Source organism: Cetorhinus maximus, chromosome 27 (assembly GCF_964194155.1).
Source record: "Cetorhinus maximus chromosome 27, sCetMax3.hap1.1, whole genome shotgun sequence".
In the NCBI taxonomy this organism is placed as follows: domain Eukaryota; kingdom Metazoa; phylum Chordata; class Chondrichthyes; order Lamniformes; family Cetorhinidae; genus Cetorhinus; species Cetorhinus maximus.
In genome coordinates this window covers 8,490,489-8,511,867 of record NC_135905.1, presented here as the reverse complement: position 1 = coordinate 8,511,867, position 21,379 = coordinate 8,490,489, and the positions used below count along the sequence as shown (strand labels likewise).

Here is a 21,379-nt window from a genome sequence, read left to right as displayed (position 1 = left end):
AGTCTCTTGTTTTGCCATTATTCCACTTATTACTTCTGTTTTTGTTCACATTGCTCTTTTCCCTGTTACCCTTTTCCCCTTGTGGTTACATCAGTTCCTTACTCTGAATATTTCTAAGTGTTGTCTACTTCTCCTCCATGCTCTTTCTCTCTAATGTTGCTGTCCTGTTTAGTTTCCTTCACTTCCTCCTCAAAATCTACCTTTCGAAATCTGAATGCTAATCCTTTTGCCAAGCTGGCTGTCTCCAAGTAACTCTCCTTGCTACTATCCACCGCTCAAACCTCACAAACTATACATTGGGGTCACTGATGCCAAGGTGTCTCTGACATTGCCCTGTTCCACCATCCCCTTGTTAATGTTTAATAATACATTCAATGGTGGCGATGCTTGTAACTTGTTCCTTGAGCAATTTTAGGAATCTCCAACATTGTGCTCGGGATCACATTTTCAAAGATATTGCACACTTTATAGATTTAAATCTATGCCCCTTATATTGAAGTCAGAATTTCTTTTTGTACACACTTCCCTCGTTAGATTGGAAAGATTCTCTTGGCCTGTTGGTCAATTGCAAACACCAATAGACAGTTCCTTCCCGTCATTGCCTTTATCCCTATCCACAGAAACCCCCGCCTTCTCTATACACCATAATAATCAAGTTCCCTTTCACCTTAACCATCTGCAAACTAAATTTAAAAAATTAAGACCATTTAAACATTATTTTTCATAAAACAAAAACTTAATATATTTTTAAAATTCGTTCTTGAATCATGGATGTTGTTGGCAAGGGGATGCATTTATATGCAGCATTTATTTTCCATCTTCATTGTCTTGAGAAAATGGTGTAGGGCCTTCTTTAACCATAGTGGTCTGATAAAACTGAATTGATTGCTAGACCACTTCAGAGGTAAATTAAGAATCAACCATGTTTCGATTAGGGTCACATATAAGCCAGCTCGGGTAAGCACAGTATGTTGCCTTCCCTAAACAACATGATTGATCCAGTGGGTTTTTACAACAATCTGACAGCTCATGATCACTTTTACAGTCACCAGTTCATTAATCTCCAAGAGTTTTAAAACTAAATTAAAATTCTAAAACTGCCACAGTGAGGTCTGAACTTGTGTTCTCCAGATTATTAGCCCAGAACTCTGGATTAGTAGCCCAGCAGCATAACTACTACATTACTTTGAGATTCTCCGGGTGGAATTTTCCGCTCCCGTTGGCAGCAGGTGTGTTTGCCGGCATGAGCGCACAATATGGCGAGAAGGTTAAAAATCGGTTTTATGCCATCGTGAAAATAGTTTGTGATTGTCCGCTCTACCTGTCAATAGTGGCACGCATTTCCCGCCACCGCACATCATAAATCTATTTTCAATACTTTAGCATCTCATTAGAAGCCTTGCTCACTGGAATCATCCACCACGCTGGATCTCTGGGAATCACGCCGACGTGTTTCACAACTGTACGTAAGTGACGTGCACCCTGTGAGCTGCACTTCACGCGGGACTTCGAGGTTTGTTTGCCTACCTTGCTTCGGGCAGCACTCGCAGTCATCAGTGCCAGGCTTCGCAGGCAGCACCACATCACTTTTAGCGGGGCTCATGGGCAGGTCTCTACCTACCAGACCAGCCACAAGGTGGGGTGGCTTTTCAACGGCTACAGGGCAAGGGCTTGCTTGAGGAAGGGGGAGAAGTAGCCTCAGGCAAGGGAGGAGGCTGCAGGATGAGGGCTGTACTGGGGAAGGTGAGTATCCCAGGGTGTGTTGTGGGGGCACATCTTGATCTATGCAAGCGGCCTCAAGATGGTGAGGGCTGAGGAGGCAGTCTCCAGAGGAGATGAGGCCAGATGGAGATGGAGATGTGAGGGTGTGGTGATGTCCTTTGAGTGGCAGTGAGTAAAATGCCAGTGAATATATGATGGCCTTGTGAGTGTGTGAGTTTAGAGTGATGAGATGGTTGCCTTAACCTGGCAGCACAGGTAAGATCATTTATCCTTTTTCTGCACTGGATGGCCAACCTCTTCTGTGCAGTGTTGGCACTGACCACCACTGCCACCGCCTCCCAAACTGGAGTGGTGAGATTGCTGGACCTCCTGCAGCCAGAGAAGGGATGGAGGACATCATTGCGGGCCTCCAAAAGGCATTCCAGTGACGGGTGTGTTTGGCGGCATGAGTGGACAATATGGCGAGAAGGTCAAAAATCGGTTTTATGCCATTATGAAACCAGTTTGTGATCGTCCGCTCTACCTGTCGATAGTGGCACGCATTTCCCGCCACCACACGTCGTAAACCTAATTTCAATACTTTAGCATCTCATTAGAAGCCCTGCTCATTGGAATCACTGAACTCTTCTTGGCTTTCAGGGCCATGTCTTCACTGGAGCAGTCCTGGGCTACAAGCATTGAGAACTGTATGTGCGGTTGCAGTTTAGATATGGCACCTGGAGTGAGGAAACGGTGAAGTAACGGAATGTGGGTGATTCAAAGGCCGGCTGCCAGCAAGACGGAATGTTTGCCATGGCTGCATAATTAATGAGGCAAGAAGGGGATGATACGGCACGAAAATCTACCATTGCAGCTGCTGGGTAAAATGTCGTTTTTCACACCCACTACAGCACTTAGTACAATTCTGGGATGATTCCGCCCTTATCCTTACACATCGCAATTTGTCAGTGGGCAATGGCAGAGCTAACAATGTGCTATGGAAGGACTGGCAGTTTGAGGTAGGTAGGTGGTGGGTGGAGCGACACCAGGTGATAGGAGGAGAGACTCAAACAAAATGCAATGATTCGATGATAGTTACATACAAATTGTTTCTGTTTAATCAATTGCAGTCACTTACAGCAGTCTGATCCCCCAACCTGACTGGGGAATTAGCAGTCATCTCTTTTCTCCCCTGGATACTGTGACTTACGTCAATCAAAGCAACGGCCAATCTTATTAGAATGTAGTTTCTCACTGGACATAGTGCAAGGTGTTTACTGCTGATTTAACTGCAGTGACCAAGTGAACAGAAGCAGCTGATCCATGAGCAATGATGTTTCGTAAGTTTCTGAAATATTTTAATTATTACAGGTTATTTTACTGCAGTAATTGTCTCTGGTAAGGAAATGCTATGAACAGGTTCTACTTTTTGCTCTGATTGTACTTCTGATTTTGTCGGAATGAAATTAACTTAATTAACAAGATATCCTAAGAAAGGTATAATGATGTGCAGTCAGAGAAATTAATCAATCCATTCTCATCCAGCTGGAGGTTTCACAAGGTTTGCTCGTCTTTTAGTTTAAACCTATTTATTTAAACCCTTTGTAAACCAAAATGCAGCTGTGATGTGAGTTGGTTTAATTTGTACTTCACACCCCGCTGAAGATGTTCTCGACTAATAACTCCTGGTCCACTCGTGTATTTTTAAACTGATCCAGGCTTTGGCGAAATCTGAACTTTTCCCAACTCCCTCCAAACTGGGTTAGAGATTGTTGCAGGGTCCTACGAAAGCTCACTCAGTTTGCCTGACTTCAGATAGCCTGTGAATTTACTTGTGCCAATTTCCTTAGCTTTTTGACTCATTGCAGTATGTCCAATCTTAGGGATGTAATTTCTTTACAGTTATTCTTGCTTAAGGTACAAATGGCAAAGAGTCAGAAAACTTGTATGCCTTCAAAGGTAATGTCACGTCTTGAAAGTATCTATGGCCTCTCCAGCCTCTGTGGGATAGCCACCAAGACTAGACATCAAATGGAATATACTGATGTTGAGTCACTGTTCAAGCACTCAAGAAAAATAAAATTTTATCTGAAGGGTTTACCATGGCGTAACCAAATTATATTACAAAATACTCTTGTCTAGATGGTTATTTACATGTTGTCTATAAAGAATGCAACAGAGGAAGAAAGCTTTTTTCCCATCTCAGTCAGCTGAAATTACAATTGATAAGATAGATTATCTTGGAAATAAAGTAACCAAAAGAAGAGAGGTCAATTGACTACAAACCCTGAAAATTCTGGAAATGTGCAGGCATGAAGATTCAGTAATTAGGACTCCAAAAGCAGAGAATAGAGATTATTGAACATTGGCTGGTATTGTTGGACTGACAGGACTGTCCAGTCTGAACCTAATCCTGCTCTAAAGGAATGACATGTTAAAGGTAACTAATACCTATTATCTTGCAGACCAGACTACCCTCTAAAATTGGTTGGATCTTGAAAATATAAGAGTCTCAAGCAAAATATAGTGAGATATGCTCATTCTTGTCTTATCTTCAAATCTTCCTTGTTTCTGAGAAGCATTTTAAATGATAGTCTGTCTGTGACCTCACTGCATGGCTGGAGCACATACTGAGCAATTGATGCATCCACAACAACTTTTTATATAGTGTCTTTAACATAACAAAACATCCCAAGACACTTCACAGGAGATTGTAAAGCAAAATTAGACACTGAGCCACATAAGGCAATAACAAGGGAGATGGACAAAAGCTTAATCAAAGGTAGGTTTTTAGGATCGTCTTAAAGGAAGAGAGGTAAAGGGTTACAGTGGCTTAGGAAGGGAATTCCATTGCTTAGGGTGTAAGCAGCTGAAGGCGTGGCCGCAAACGGTGAAGCAATTAAAGTTGGGGATATTCAAGAAACCAGAATAAGATGAGCACAGATATCTCAGAGGGTTGGGGGATTGGAGGAGATTACAGATAACGGACAAAGCCATGGAAGGATTTGAAAGCAAGGATGAGAGTTTAAAACTTGAGGTATTGCTTGTCAGGGAGTCAGTGTAGCTAGGGAAAAGAGTTTGGAGTGGGGACTGATGACAATGCCTTCCATCTTCTCAATATTTAATTGGTGGAAATTTCTGGATATTGGTTAAGCAGTCTGATAATTTAGTAACAATACAGGAATCCAGAGGAAGTGGTGGTAAGGTGGAGCTGGGTGTCATCAGAATACCTGTGGAAACCAAAGCATGTAGATGAGAAACAGAAACAGGCCAAGGATATATCCTTGCCAGACATTTATTGCTGTAGATCAGGATGGAGGAGACAGTGGAGAAGGGGTTAACAAGATGGTTTGCAGTGGAGGAAAGACGCTGGTTGTTTTATTTACATCAAAGAATTAACTGGGAACTTCCAGATTTCCTAATTGCACAGTCAGCTAAACTTTGGCTCCGATTTGGGGGTGAAGGCAAGAGGCGATGCGGGGAGTTAATATGTAGTGATTTCAGTCAGTCAAAAGCTATGTGAAGAGTTCCACATGTGGGGGCCCAGAGCCTCCCAAGAATTATCCCAATACGTCTGTGACAGCATAATTGCTTCCAGCATTTTAGAATTAAAAGTGAGATGAGAGTAATAAACAAAGCTTCTAGATGTAGGGCAACAGTGAACTATGGAGAGCTGTGAGTAACTGCATTGTGTGGGGTGGGAATAAGCTGCGTTGCGTGTAACCAAGTTGAATTGACCCTTTTTTCTTTGCAAATATTGATTATAAAGGAAAATTAATTGGTATAAGGAAACTAGGACACCATTGCCCTGTGCTCAGTATTTAGAACCATTAAGCCAACCTAAAAAAAAACTCTTTTTAAGAAGTTTTCCCCACTCAAGTTGCCAATTCAGGCTGGATGTATTCATGGACATTTTATCACATGACGTCCTGCAGCCAACAAGTTTGCCTTGCCAACTGGATGATTCATGACTGTCAGTAAAACACCATTTTTTCCTGTTTCCAACACCCTTTACAATAAAAAGTGCTCAAAGAAAAACTTAAAAATGCAGTGTTAGAAACTGAGTGTGCAGCATGTAAAATTAGTGCAGCCACCTCATTTTCATGGCTGTAGCATGGCCCAGAGCAGACCCTGTGTTGCATTGCTAGCTCTGCAGGCGGCATCTGTACATTGCAGGGGGCCAGCTAGCATTGTGAGGAAATCACATACTCCTTTTTAAAGACACAGTTCCTATAAAAGATAAGCTGCACTTATGCGTTTCATGCCGCTGGATAATCACTTTGGAACACTCAGGGTTAAAGAAGAAGTTGTACCGTGCCACTCCCTGCTTAAATGATGCCACCTTGGAGACACTGATTGGACAAGCGGAGGCCAGGAGAGACACACGGACCTGATTTTCCTTCTGGGATTGGGAAACGGACATTGGGACTGTTTCCCCTGACCCTGATCTCACCTTGGGTGGGGGAAAGCAGTCACAGGCCTTGATTTTCACAGGGACGGTGTCTTAATTTGTTAGAAGGTGGGTTGGCCAGTTCCGCTGAGGGGCTGCCATTAATGTGCCCTTGGACTGATTCAATTGTTGTATAATTCATTGAGCAAAAAAGGCAGAGGGCTGGAACCCAGGACAGGACTGCCCTTCGCTGTTTGCAGATACAGCCCTGGAGATCCTCCTCGAAGCAGTGAGGGAAAGGAGAGAGAGCTCCTCTTTCTAGAGAGTAGCAGAGAAGACCACTTCCTCCCCAAACAAAACAAGCCTGAATAGAGGTGGCTGAAACCATTACCAGGTGGAATGTGGTCAGGAGGAACTGGGTTCAATGCAGGGAAAAGTTCAATGAGTTTCTTTGCTTTGGCAAGTTGAGTGCAAAGACAGACCCTCATGAAAGGCCGCTGGGTATTCTATCTCCAGCAGACACCCAGCTGAGGAGCCTGTGGGTGCATGCTGCTCCTGAACATGGGAGGAATGAATATCTGCCAAGGGTACCTACTGACCCCTCAACAATGCTCAGAGCCATAGCACTGCTGAGGAATTGTCAGCACTGCAGCTTCCTAGCTCAATGAGCTATTGGCATTAGCCATACAGGTCCGAAGTGCTTTATTTCTTTCTCTTTTGTCTTAACAGAAGAAATTGACACAAAATGCCTGTGAATGGGTGCAGACAGGAGGAAAGCTTCTCATCCTGTATATTGTCACTGCCATGGGAGAGGGAGAACTGGAGGTCGTCAGGGTAGCTGACCACGAGCAAGCTGGGAAAGATGAGATAGGTATCTCTGATGGAGAGGGTGAATCCACGCATGGATGAAGGGGAGCAGTGCACTCCAGTCTATTTGACAGCATGCTGAAGACTCAGTTGCATTGGGAAGCCTCAGCACTACAGAGGTTTCTGCTCTTCAAGGCTAGTTCTCATGGTCTTTTCTTGTATCTCCCACAGGTCTAACCATTGAAGTGCAAAAACAAATTCCTGTGTCAGCACTGGGAGAAGACACCTTCCATCTATTCAGTCACCTTGTTGGGTCCTCGCATGCACATAGATAGTGAGCAGGAGGAGAGAGGCAGCTGTGAGCAGACCTCCTCAGAGAATGGAGAATATACGCAAACATGCTCAGCTGGGCACAGGTGCAGGGCCTCTGGAGTCACTAGTAAGGGAGCTATTTCATCAGCAGCAACAGACATGTTTCCACATGTCAGAGTACCTTGACGGAGTGTGGGGTCATGGGCTGAGAATAGAGGAGTCATTCAATTCATGTGTGCCACCATAGCTCCGGGTTTTTAATGCACAAGCTCCTCCATTGAGAGTGTGGTCAACCTCATGGACAGCATATGCAGTAACTTTGCACTGACATTCACAGGATGCAAGCTGCCCTATGCAGCCTTGACTGGTCAGTGGCATGGATGATGGAGATGTTTTGAGGGGATGCCAGTTGTGTCCCAGCTGGTGCTCCTCTCTAGCCATCCAGAGCACAAGCCAAAGACTGAGGCAGTCACCGAGGAGGAGGATGAGGATGCCATCCCTCACAGGGCACCATCATTATCAACCTCCTTGACTTGTCTGAGGGAACATCTGTGCAGCAGCTTCTGAACGTGTCACCCCCAGCACCTCAAAGACAAGGACAACAACCACATTCATCTCAGCTGTGAATGGTTCTGATGCCTGGACCAGTCAGGTGACATCCTGCAGTATAATCCTACAAAGGGCTTATGCTTGGTGGTGATCTGTGTACTCTCCATAACAGACCCTCAAAAGAGGAAGGGACTCTGAAGAAGGTGAAGCCGCAATCAGAGACAAGTGAGTAGGCTTTCTCCACCTCATCCAAGATACCACGTAGAGGTGAATAAGAACGTCGGGCAGAGCACAAAGTGAGTCACAGGTTTGTCTCACCTCAAGTTACAGACCAAGTGGTGCTACAAAAACTACCCCCATACCTGTGCAAGGTATTGATCTTTCTTATTTTACTGAGTGCAGCATATATCTCCAAATAACTCCAGCAATTCACCACATTGTTTCCACAAACTTTGCCTTTCTAAGTCAAAGATACCTCATCTGCAACTTATTGAGTGGCCCTTTAAATATCTTGACATTGCATTAGTCTGTTCGGGTCACTGGTGTCACAATAGCATTCCTTCAAGGTATTCAGGTGCATGCAGGTGACACACCACTGGGAGCTACTGAATTTTGCACCCACAAATTTTTAAACGTCCTCTGACTTTTTTCCTCAGTGTAGCTCACAGCAGTGCCCAGAGATTAATCTGGAATCCCTGGAGACTCTAACTCAATCCTGGAGGGTTGGCAACAAAGCTGGAAACTTTATCTGGGTCTTAGGTGCTACTGCTGTTGATAAATTGCATGTGTGTTTTCCTAAGGAACTACAGTACCCAGAGTGCACCACACAATCCATGCCACATGACCACAAGACTGAAGCTGTGCTTCAATGTTAAGCTGCTGGGGTTAGGACCAGATCACTGAGAGTGACAACCTGTTCAAGGTTTAGACACTTGAGGGTAAGGAGTAATCTCCCTGCACTCTACCAGTAGCTTCAGCATGAACTATAAACCAGCTGTGGAAGCACCTCAATCCTTTTCCCACCATTGACCTCTCTCTCAGCCTTCTCCCATCCTTCACCTTCCCCTCCAACCTTTACCTCTGCCCAAAACTTCAACCTCAGTCTTTTAAACTTCCTGAAGGACTTTCAAAATGCAATCCTGATTGGTAGGGGGTGATGGGTTGGTGGTGATAGTAGCCAGCATTCTCGCTCCCAGCTTATATCTGGTAACTGCAGCTGAAATACGTATGCTTGTGGAGGTCAAGTGACAACAGCATTGGGATGACTGTAATGTATTTCACAGTTGAATAGCCTGTTAACCCAATGTCTAAGTCCAGCTAGGGGTAATAGACACTCCAATGAGGCGGGGGTGGGGGAGGAGAGAAACAATTGGAAAGTAAAACCAACAAGCGTATTTAGCCCATCTTTGTGTTGCTCAGATGATGTTCACAATTTCCGTATTACTGTTGATCTCCGATATTTCAGTCAAAGCTGCAGCAGTACTTGGAATCGTCTTCTTCCTCTTCTTGGTTGGAGTAGCTGTTTACCTCTGGAGGAAGAGATGTGCCTTTTGTCATTACGGAAGCTCGTACTTCACTTTGTCTGGGGACCTAATTTATCGTCGACTGATGGCAACAGTCACCACCAGGTTCCACTTCCGTGCTCCTCCAGCCAACCAGTAGCTCAAAGGTAAGTGAACCTAGAATGAAAGACTTAATATCAGGACTGCAGGTACTGCAATGTATCAGTGCTTTACTTTCACATGGGTTTCAAACCAATCAAAGGAAGGGGACAGACTCTTCTCCCTCTGCCAGTGAAAGGGAGCTCAAATGAGGGTTGGTTTGAGGGAATCTTAACCCAGTGCTTTTTGGCTATGAATCCCAATACAAAGAGGCTGATAGGTCTGTACTCATTGACAATAACTAGTCAGTGTTACAGTGTTACCAGAAGACATGGAATGCAAAAATATAATGGAGTGGGAGGAGCCTCTCAGCTTCAACTGAAATTTGAAAAGGAGAGAAGTTACTGCTTGTATAGCAGCTTATGGTGTCCTCAGTACATCCAAGAACCATTGAATTACTTTTAAGTGTGATGACTGCTGTAAGCAAATGCAGCAAGGTTCCATGAACAGCAAATGAATGGGTAATCAGAGAATCTGTTTTCAGGGGTTTTAGTCGAGGCAGGAATGTTGATTAGAACAGAAGCACCTTGTGCTTCCTCATACAGTGTCATGAGAGCCTTAACATCCAGCTAAAGATACGGATGGAGCTTCAGTTTATCTGAAATAAAAACAGAAAATGCTAGAAAATACTCAGCAGGTTAGTCAGCATCTATGAAGAGAGAGTGTTAACATTTCAGGTCTGTGACCTTTAATCAGAACTGGGACATGTTAGAAATGTAATATAATTTGAGCATGGGGTAGGTGAGACAACCACAAGAGGAAGGTGGGACAACCACAAGAGGAAAGTCTGTGATAGGGTGAAAGATGGGAGATGTTGACAAAAGAGTTAAACCTCCAGGGCCAAAGGGAATAGAGATGGAGCAAGAAAATAAAGAAACAAAACATGTGCCTAGAGTAGAGGTGCTGCTTACTGAAAGAAAAAAGCAAAGCAAAAGAAACAAAATGGGGGACAGAGCTTTTGTGTGAAATTCTTGAACTTAATGTTGAGTCCAGGAGGCTGTAAAGTGTACAGTAAAGTGTAAAATAATTGAAAGATGAGGTGCTGTTCATCTGGCTCTGTTAAGTTTCTCAGCTGCCAGTAACCATCTGGTACTTCAATCAGTCACCAGTTCCAGCACCTTCCCATTCGTGTGTGTTGGCAGGCTACTCCTTGACCTTTATATAGCACCTTTCACAACCAGCAGGACATCCCGAAGAGCTTTAGAGTCAATGAAGAACTTTATAGCACTATTGTAATGTAGAAAGCAAAGCAGCCAATTTTTGCATTGCAAGTTCCCAAAAACAGTATTAACATAATGGATGGATAATTTGTTTTAGTGCTGTTGGCTGAGGGACAAATATTAGCCAGGAGTTGGGACGCTGGGGAGATCTTGCTGCTTATCTTCAAATCATGTTCTGGGATTCTCTACGTAAACCTAAGAAGGCAGACAGAGTTTATGTTTCACGTCTCGAAACAACAGTGCAGTGCTCCCTCAATGTTGTAGGGTGGCTGAGTTGTACTATTAGTGATAGAGTTGATCTGCAGACACTTCTTGGGTGGAAACATTAAGTTTATTTACAATATACTCAGCAGCAATTGCACATGTGCTTTCAACTCCATTTCTACACTGACTGCTGAGGTAACCCACGGTACTCTCCTATTGGTTACTAAGATCATGTGATCTTCCTTAACAAGCATTATTCTTAAAGATACATCATAACTAAATAAAACCATAATTACTACACTTAGTATGGTACTGAAATGTTTGCCTAGATTGTGTTTTCAAGTCTCTGATGTAGACAATCTCTGACTCAGCTAAAAACTTCTAAAGCCCTGGCTGGAGATTCTATCAATAGGGGTAATAGGCTGCAAAGTTTGATGCTGTAGTAGATTTTGGAGCACTAAGGGAAGCAAGGATATGGGGATAGGGCAGGAAAGTGGAGTTGATGTAGAAGTTCCACCACGATCTTACTGAATGATGGAGTAGGATTGAGGAGCTGCACGACCTATTACTGTTCCTGATTCATGTCTTGAGCGTGTTACCATTGACCAAGGCTGAAACTTCTACATAGACCAGCAAAAGAACCTGAGACTGTCATAAGGCTCAGTCCCTGCTACACATTTAAGCGCTAAGCATTCAGTTTTTGAGAAGTTCCACATGTCTACAGTTTCAACTTTTCTAGCAGCCAATAAAACATTCTCTACAAACAGGTCTCGGTCACCCATAAACATATGTCAGTCTATTCTCCCAGCAACTTCACGGTCTGAATAATATTGTTAGTGTCACAGTCTGATGTTACAAAACCCCTTGCTTTCCAGAACTGAAAGTATTCCGACCATCATTCCACCAAAGTTTCAAGCACGAGTGCAGTTTTGACTGGTGAACAACAAATATATTGGAGCTGATAATCCAACCAACACTAACCTGGATCTACACCGTTCATTGTTTGAGTTTATGGGTAGGAACCTGGAATATTTAAACACAGATTTCCATTCGTTAAAAAAAAAAATGCCTCTTCATTTTCAGCCTGTATGCTATCTTGTTAAGTTCCTATGTTTGAATTTCAATGAGTGACAGATGAGTGACCTTGAATAGGAAAAGCTTGATATAATCTCATTTCTCATTCCCGGTTCTGTGCTGAATTAGCTGATGGGCAGTCTGGGCAACATGAGGGGTGGTCCAATTGCCAGTGGTGCCCTGCGGACAGGGCACATCACAGCTCAGGCTAGTCTTCACCCTGGCAGGGGTTTTCTAGATAAAAGCTGGGAAGTGGAGAGTGTAGAACTCCTTTCTCCCCTTTCAGGCTTCTAAAACTCATGTTTGGTGTCCCTGACACATGTCTTCCTTTCTTAGTTTTGAATCTTAGCACCGGCCCTTCACCTAATGTTCTTGATTTAAAACACTGAATCTTCCTTAATACAAGCAGACTGAGGCCAATTATCTGACTCATGCAAATGGTCCAGCTAAAATTATCCAACTCAACACAGATCAGGGATCAAAGCTTGAGTTTCAGGAAAAGCAACCTGCATTTATACAGCACCTTTAACATAGTAAAACATTCTGAGGCATTTTTTCAGAGCAATAACAGGACAAGTGGCCAAATCTTAGTTAAGGAGGTAGGTTTTCAGAGCCATCTTAAAGGAGAAGAGAGATCTAGAGGCAGAAAGCTTTAGGGAGAGAATTCCAGCGATTCGGGACCAGATATTCAATGACACAGCTACCAATTGTGCAGGAGAGGAAATCAGGGATGTGTAAAGGACCTGAACTGGAGGAATGCAGAGATTTCAAAGGGCTGTGGGGCTAGAAGAGGTTATACAGATAGGAAACAGTGAGGCCATGGCTGAGAATTTTAAATTTGAGGAGTTGCTAGACTGGGAGGCAATGTAGGTCAGAGAGTACAGGGGTGATGGGTAAATTAAACTGTTCTGAGTTGGGTACGGGCAGCAGTTTTAAATGAGAAGTTCACAGAGGATGGAAGATGGGAGGCTGGTCAGGAAAGCATTGGAATAGTTGAATCCACAGGTAACAAAAACATGGATGAGGGTTTTCATAACAGATGGATTGAGTCGGGGACAGAGATGAGTGACATGGGTATCATCAGCTTACAGGTAGAATCAATAATTCCTGGTTGATAAGTTTCAGTCCTACACTAAGTGACATATCTTAAGCATTGCATGATTGATTTATTGGGCAGAATGAGCTTGATGGTATGAACAGCCTTTTCTCAGACCACTGCTTTTCATACTACCCTCTGCCACTGACAATAATTTGATCCTTGCCTTTCTCTTCATCTCCAATAACAGGAGTATGTGTCTGGAGAGCCTTTAATCCAAATTTAAACAAGCCTCCAGAGGATTACAGTGAGACAAATCATCCGGAAAGAAACATCGGAAAGCTCGGGCTCATGGAACAGTATGAACAGGAAACAGAATGGGTTTCTGCTCACATTAATCAAAGTAAGAAATCTGTTATCACAATCAGAGACTTCAATCCTCTTTGTGAAAATCCCCCTTCTATTTGATATTCAGTCAAGAATCAAACACTAAACTCACATGGAATGAAAGACTTGTTTCCAGGTGGGTGATGAAAAGGCAAAAGTTAGATTGTCAGTTCCAGAGACACAGAAAGACAGGCCCAAAGATACAGGCAAGCAGACTGACAGAAAGACAGACAATTGGAATGACCCAGAGATACAGCCAGGTGGACCGATCCTGAGAAGAGAGGTGGACAGACCCAGAGATGCAAACGGGTAGACAAACCTAGAGGCACAAACAGTCTGTATGATCCAGAGATACAGGGAGATGGATTAACCCAGAGACACAGGCAGACCAGCCAACCCAGGTATACAGGGATAGGACTGACCTAGAAATGCAGATAGATAGACTGATCCAGAGATACAGACAGAAATGAGGAACAGGCCATCACAGTAGCTCCTCAAGCCTGTTCCCCCATTAAATGAGACCATGGCTGACCTGTGACCTAATTGCATCTACTCATCTTTGCCCCAAATTCCTTCATACCTTAGGTTAACAAAAATCTATCAATCCCAGATTAAAAATTAACAATTTATCTAGCATCAGCTGTCATTTGGAAAAGGGAATTCCAAACTTCTACAACTTCTATGTGTAGAAGTGTTTCATAATTTCATTCCCGTCTGGTTCTAATTTTTAGATTACCCCTCCTAGTCAGACTCCCAAACCAGGGGAAATAAGGTAACAGAGAGGAACTATTTGTTTACCTTAATGTCTTGAAAACTTTGATCTAATGACTCCTTAACCTTCTAAATTCCTGGTTTGCTACACAATACTGGTTTGTTTAAGCTTGCATCCACATTGCCTATAATGCTGCCTATCTTCATGTCATTCATATTATTTAACTCAGTAATAAATATAGTGATTAGTTGAAGCCCAACACAGATCCCTGCAGGACACCACTAGTCACATCTAATCAATTAGAGTACCTGCCAATTATCCCTTCTCCCTTTCTCCTGCCACTCAGCAAATTTCCTAAGCATGTCAATACTTTCCCTTCAACCCCATGCGTTTCAACTTTAGCTAACAGCCTGTGAGGAATAGATTCAGAGATACAGTTGGATTGTGTGACACAGGGTTCTTTTATGCCATTTCCTCCCTGCTGCTGGCCTTAGTGCAGTAAAATTCTACAGGAAATGTTGAGCAGCTGCTACCTCACCCAATTGTTAGCCAGCTGTTGGGGCGAGTTGTTGTGGGATCATTCGTGAACGCAAGTGGCAAGCTGGTGAAAAACTGGAATGAGATGATTAACAAACTAAAGAAGTTTGTAAAGCAGTTGCATGCACTCAACAAGGGCTTGAAGCAGCTACTCGAGGGCCAGGATACCTATGGTGCTGAAGGATTTTGCCTGTTCCTACAACCTCTCAAACCTCTGGCACAAAATCCTGTACAGCAGCTTTCTGATCATGTCTGCTGACTGTTTTATTCTTCTGGTGGTGATTTATACATAAATACAGTGCTTTCTACTGCTGTAGTGCAAATAACATTTCCTAATATACAACTTAGCAACTGTAGTCTGTAACAATGTACCTGTTATACACTGTGCAGAATTGATGTTGTGGTCTGTAACACTGTACCTGTTATACAATTTCCAGAACTAGTGATATTGCAGTCTATAATACTGTACATGATATACACTGTGCAAAATTGATATTGTATTTTGTAATACCGTATCTGTTATACACTGTGCAGCATTGGTGATACTGTAGTTTGTAACACTGTGCCTGTTATACACTTTGCAGAATTGGTGATACTGTAGTCTGTAACACTTTGTTATACAATTTACAGAACTGGTGATATTGCAGTCTATAACACTGTACATGTTATACACTGTGCAGCATTGGTGATAGTGTTATAGTGTTTTAAAAGTGTAGAATTGGTGATGTTGTAGCCTGTAACACAGTATGCGTGGTGTTTAGCAGTAGGAGAATATTGCAACCATAAATCACATTAAATAAAGCCTAGTTTATCAAAACAAATCAACCATGTTTATCTTGAATTTCTCCTGACTCTTAATCGCTTGGAGGAAGCTCAAGGAAAGGCCTCACAGAGCACCCAGATCCCTCCTACAGACCTGGATAATTATCCAACACAAATTCTACCCCAAGCAATCAGTTATGGAAACATAAAGGACAATTGGAGCTGCTCGAATGAAGGCTCCCAATTTCAGTTTGAATAACCTGATTGATCCTGAGTTAGGGGCACATAACAGCTGCAGAAATGATTGAAAATGGGAAAATCTGAAATAGCAGCATGTCTTAGTGAGGCAGTCCAATCTGGCAGTCCCGAGCTGCTCAAGTAGTAAGGTACTGAACCACACAGCTCACCTTTGGTTTCAAGTCAGATATGTTGAGTTCACTAATCTGTGCTAGGGCAGTGGTAGGGTTTTGCAATTTTCCTCAGTGGACCTTAGCATGGAATGGGAAAAGACAAGGAGAGGATTTTCCGACCCCACCGTGGCGGGACCTGTTGCGGCAGGACTCGCTGTGGGGAATGCAGTGTGCCAGCCAAAAGTCCACTGACTTTTACGGGACCAGAAGATCCCGGTGGTGTGCGGGGCCAGAAAATCCTGGCCAGGGTTCCTGCTCCTGATCCTTATTCAGTGACTGCTCCCTGGAAAATCCACAGCACAGATAACAGGGTCAAGCCCTGTTACACCCCAATGGTAAAACAGTCTGGCAATGTGTACAGTCTGGGCATGTACACAAGCAATTGGCATTTTGCCGAAGCACTGGGGAGGAAGACATCACCCATGGAACTGTACCCCAGCAAGTGTTAGCATCTTTGTCATTGGGAGGGAGCAATACATCAGTGCAGCAAAGCAGCCCACCCAGAATGGTGGTACATGCATTCTCAGCAGTTATACATGCCCAACATCAATCATTAGGCTGATGGGGGGTAGCTAAAGTAGACCACAAACCTCTTCATGGAATGAGGGAAAACCATTGGAAAGGTTAGTTTGCAAGATCGTGAATGACATTAAGATAAATAATGATAGATTACTTTCATTGGTTGGCAAATTTGCAGTAAGAGAGCACAAATTTAGATAATCACAAAGTGCAGGGCAGTGGAATTAAACTAGGTGGTTCACGTGGAAAGAAATACCGAGGCAGACTTGAGGGGCCGATGGTCTGTCTTTGTGCTGAAACGTTCTACGGTGGATGCTTAGCAGCCATATTTCAACTGCAGTTAATATACCACGAGGTCAAAAAAGATAGGAAGTCCAACCACTACAAACAGGTCAAGGAAGATAGGAAGTCCAACCATTACAACAATCATATGGAAAGAAAACATTGATATTTGCAGGTCCTCCCTTGCTCATGTTTCATTAGAAGGCCTTCGTATACACACATTCCTGTCAACTGCAGTATAAGTATTAACAAAATTAGTGAAAAGCAGCAATTATCAGCCTCGCAATCAATGTTCTCTCTAAGCTGTGCCGGTGTGTGACCATGCAGCAATCCAAATGTATCGTGCACTGAAACAGGCCCTGTACAATGAAGAAAAATTGGAGGGAACATTGCTCTCAATGTACAACTTTGTATAACCTCACTCTACTGGTTCCATTAGTGGTATAGCTTGTGATGACGAAGTCCTAGTCAAATGAGAGGGTTTTATATTCAAACAGAGGCATGATGTAGTCCAACGCTACAGCTAGCAATAAGTACAACCACAGTAATATATGGTGTTGATTAATATCTGATATCATTGATAATTTAGATTGCAAGTGTAAATCTGTGATTGCTTGTATAAATCATAGTTACAATATCACCAAGTAATCAATTTAAAAAAATAATCTTTAACTGAGACAAACCCTGAAAAAACATGTCAGACCTGCTTTCTTTCTGATCTCCAAGGTTTCTCTCCTGTTTTCTATTTTGGAGCTGCCAGCAACATGTGAGAAACTAGAGTTCCTTTCCCATTTTGGAGTTGGCCTGTTTTGAATTGAACCCTTTTAATCCCACATTCAGGTGTACGTAGGGGATTTCCAACTCCAATTCCAAATCCAAATCCTCCCTTTGCATTTTTAACAGTTTTACCCTCTTCACATTCTCTCAAGTAGGAAGTTAAGTTCTTCTTATTGTCATCCAGCTACAGTAAATATGTCCATAAATGCTCATGGTCATTGGCCTCAGCCGAGGAACAATGCCCGACCAGACTTCCCCCCTCAACTTGATCACTGTAATTGCCCATAAGCCATAAGAGGATTATAGGAACAATGCTATGTCCCCTTCTGCTCTAATATCTAGCCATTTCTTTATCTGGTTAAAATATGGCCATCTATCGCTTTTATCAGTCTGAGTCTTGTACATATTACTTCAAAAATTTATTACTGATAAGTGTCATTCAAATCTTTTTGTCCACTTTCCTGTAACCTTATTTAGTTTCAAATTCATCTTATCCTCCTCTTCAAGATCTTTAACATAAGGACCAAGCTTCTGCCGACACTCATTATTGTGGACAATGGAGAGGGTGGAACTGTTTAAATGAGTATGTAATTGCTCCATATGTATATCCATGTTCACACTCTCCTGTTGAAGTCCAAGTAGGCTGCTCTGGCAACTGCATCCAGACCTCAGATGAAGTATGTCCTGTCGTCCAGGATGGTGTACCTCAAATTTTCATCAACATGACATGACAACTGTCCCACTGCCTTGATGAGTCCTTGTCAAACAGTATGGTTCATACTTTGATCATCCAGGCTGCCACTGAATGTGAAATTTTTGCCTGATTCTTAGGAGCTTTAATTTTTAACCATCTTCTTAAGCCCCTCTTCCCCTGTACTCTCCACTCTCACCTCTTGCAATGTGTTAGGAGCTCATGGACCTCTTTGTCACTAAGATCGAGACCATCTGATCAACTGCCTCTGCTTTATCGTTCCCTTTCACTAGCCCACTGGGCCAAACTTCATCTAAAGACCCTTCCTGCCCCAGCCCTGAACTCTCATTTTTCTCTGGTCTCCTATCTCCCCTCATGTCCTCTCCAAGTTCATCTTGCCCATGAATTCCACCTCATGCTCCCTCTACCCACTAAACTGCTCACCACCTAATCTCTCTTCCTGGTTCCCATACTGGTTGATATTGTTAGCTGTTCTCTCTCTTCAGATGCTGTCTCTTTCTCCTGAAAATCTGCCATCATTAGCCATCTCTTCAAAAACCAACCCTTGACCCTACCATCCTTGCAAACTTCTGCCCCCATCTTCAACTTTCCTTTCCAAAGTTCTTGAACGTGTTATTGCCTCCCAAATCCATGCCCATCTTTTCGAGAACTCCATGTTTGAATCCTTCCAATCAGGATTCCTCCCTGCCATAGAACAGAAACAGTTCAAATCAAAGTCACAAATGACGCCCTATGTAACTGTGGCAAAGAAAATCTTTCTCTCCTTCTCCTTCTCAACCTGTCTGCAGCCTTCAACACAGTTGACCATCCTCCAATGCCTCACCACTATTGTCCAGCTGATGGGACTGCTCTCACTTAGCTCTATTTTTATTTATCTAACTATATTCAGACTATCACTTGCAATGGTTTCTCTTCCTGCCCCCCAGCCATTACCTCTGGTGTCCCCCAAGGATTAATCCTTGCACCATCCCCTCATATTTCTCATTTATGGTGCTCCTTGGAGACATCATCTGAAAGAATAGCGTTAGTTTTTACATGTACACTGACGAAACCCAACTCCATCTCATCATTACCTCTCTGGACTTCTCCACTATTGCTAAATTATCAGGCTGCTTATCCAACACCCAGTGCTGGGTGAGCAGAAACTTCCTCCAATTAAATATATATTAGGAAGAATGAAGCTAATGGTTGCGGCCGCCGCTCCAAACTCAGTTCTCTAGCTACTGACCCCTGGAAACAATCTAAGACCAAACGAAACTATTTGCAAACTTGGTGTCATATCTGAACCTGAGATGAGCTTCCAATCTCAGATTTCCACCTCCATAAAATTGCCCAACTTCATCCCTGTCTCAGCTCATCTGCTGCTGAAACCCTCATCCATGCTTTTGATAAATCTAGACTTGACTATTGCAATGCAGTCCTAGCTGGTCTCCCATATTCTACCCTCCTTAAACTTGAGGTTATCCCAAAACTGTGTTGCCTGTGTCTTAACTCACAGTAAGTCCCATTCCCCCATCTCCCCTGTGCTTGCTGGCCTATATTGGCTCCCGGTCAAGCAATGTTTGGATTTTAAAAGCTTCAATCTTGTTTTCAAATTCTCCATGGTCTTGCCCCACCCTGTCTCTATAATCTCCTCCAGTCTCACAACCCTCCAAGATATTTATGCTCCTAATTCTGGTTTCTTCTGCATTCCCAGTTATAACTGCTCCACCATTGGCAGTCGTGCCTTCGGTTATCTAGGCCCCAAGCTCGGGAATTCCCTCTTCGTCTCTCTATTTTGCTTTCCTCCTTTAAGACACTCCTTAAACGATGCCTCTTTGACCAAGCTTTTGGTCATCTGACCTAAAATCTCCTTATGTGGCTCATGTCATACTTTGTTTTCTAATGCGCCTGTGAAGTGCCTTGTGATGTTTCCTTACATTAAAGGCGCTATATAAGTTGTTTGTTAACAGAGTGCAAAAGGTCTGGTACCTGCTGCTAAATTATATCCCTTGTGAACTTCCACTAAATGAATGCATCCTTCCTTCCCTGTTCTCACACATCCAATGCTGATTTTTCCCAGCCTAATATTCCATTCATATCTTCTAACTTACCCTGTATCCATTCCATTTGAACCTGATTCAGTATCGTCTGTCTTTAGAGGTCCCTTCTTTTCTTCTTTTGGCTTGTCTCATTTTACTTGGGGTCACCACAATGCTGGTTGATCACCCTGCTCCATCTCCTCCTGTCAATCACGCATTCCTCTTCCAATCCCGCTATGTTCAAGTCTCTTGTAACTACATCTTTCCATCTAGTCTTAGGCCTTCCTCTTCTCCTTCTTGGCAGTCCCATCTCCATCATTCATCTCATACATTTCCTCTCTGCCCGCAGATGACCATATCATTTCAATCTCTTCTTGGTTACTTTCTTCGATGCTCCCACAATCTTGATTGATCCCCTGAAATGCAAGTTCCTGATTTTATCCTTTCTCGTTACTCCGCACATCCACCTCAGCATCCGCACCTCATTAGTATCTAGTGGCTTTTTAAAAATTCATTCATGAATTGTGAGCATCATTGGTTAGGCCAGTATTTATTGCCCATGCCTAATTGCCTTTGAGAATGTGGTGGTGAGCTGCCTTCTTGAACTACTGCAGTTCATGAGGTATAGGTACACCTACAGTGGTGTTAGGGAGGGGGTTCCAGGATTTTGATCCAGCAACAATGAAGGAACAGCAATATATTTCTAAGTAGGATGGTGTGTGGCTTGGAGGGGGACTTCCAGGTGGTGGTGTTCCCATGTGTCTGCTGCCCTTGTCCTTCTAGATGGTAGTGGTCATGCGTTTGGAAGGTGCTGTCTAAGTAGCCTTGGTGAGTTCTTGCAGTGCATCTTGTAGATGGTACACACTGCTGCCACTGTGCGTCGGTGGTGGAGGGAGTGAATGTTTGTAGATGGGGTGCCAATCAAGCGAGCTGCTCTGTCCTGGATGGTGTCAAGATTCTTGAGTGTTGTTGGAACTGCACTCATCCAGGCAAGTGGAAAGAGACCCATCACACTCCTGGCCTGTGCCTTGTAGATGTGGACAAGTTCTGGGGAGTCAGGAGGTGAGTTACATGCAGTAGAATTCCTAGCCTCTGACCTGCTTTTGTAGCCACAGTGTTTATATGGCTAGTCCAGTTCAGTTTCTGGTCAATGGTAACCCCCAGGATGTTGATAGTGGGGGATTCAGCAATGGTAATGCCATTGAATGTCAAGGAGTGATGGTTAGATTCTCTCTTGTTGGAGATGGTCATTGCCTGGCACTTGTGTGGCGCAAATGTTACTTGCCATGATTTCATCCCCATTAAG

General features: G+C 43.3%; 1 protein-coding gene across 1 annotated transcript in view; it reads right to left on the bottom strand.

Annotated features, from left to right (window-relative positions):
- Positions 1–8,126: 8,126 nt before the first annotated feature.
- The window catches only part of shld2 (shieldin complex subunit 2), a 124,410-nt gene continuing 111,157 nt past the window's right edge, over positions 8,127–21,379 (bottom strand). The window contains exon 11 of the mRNA XM_078530655.1: positions 8,127–9,438. The gene's annotated coding sequence lies outside the window, so the exon portion shown is untranslated. The remainder of the gene's footprint in view (positions 9,439–21,379) is intronic.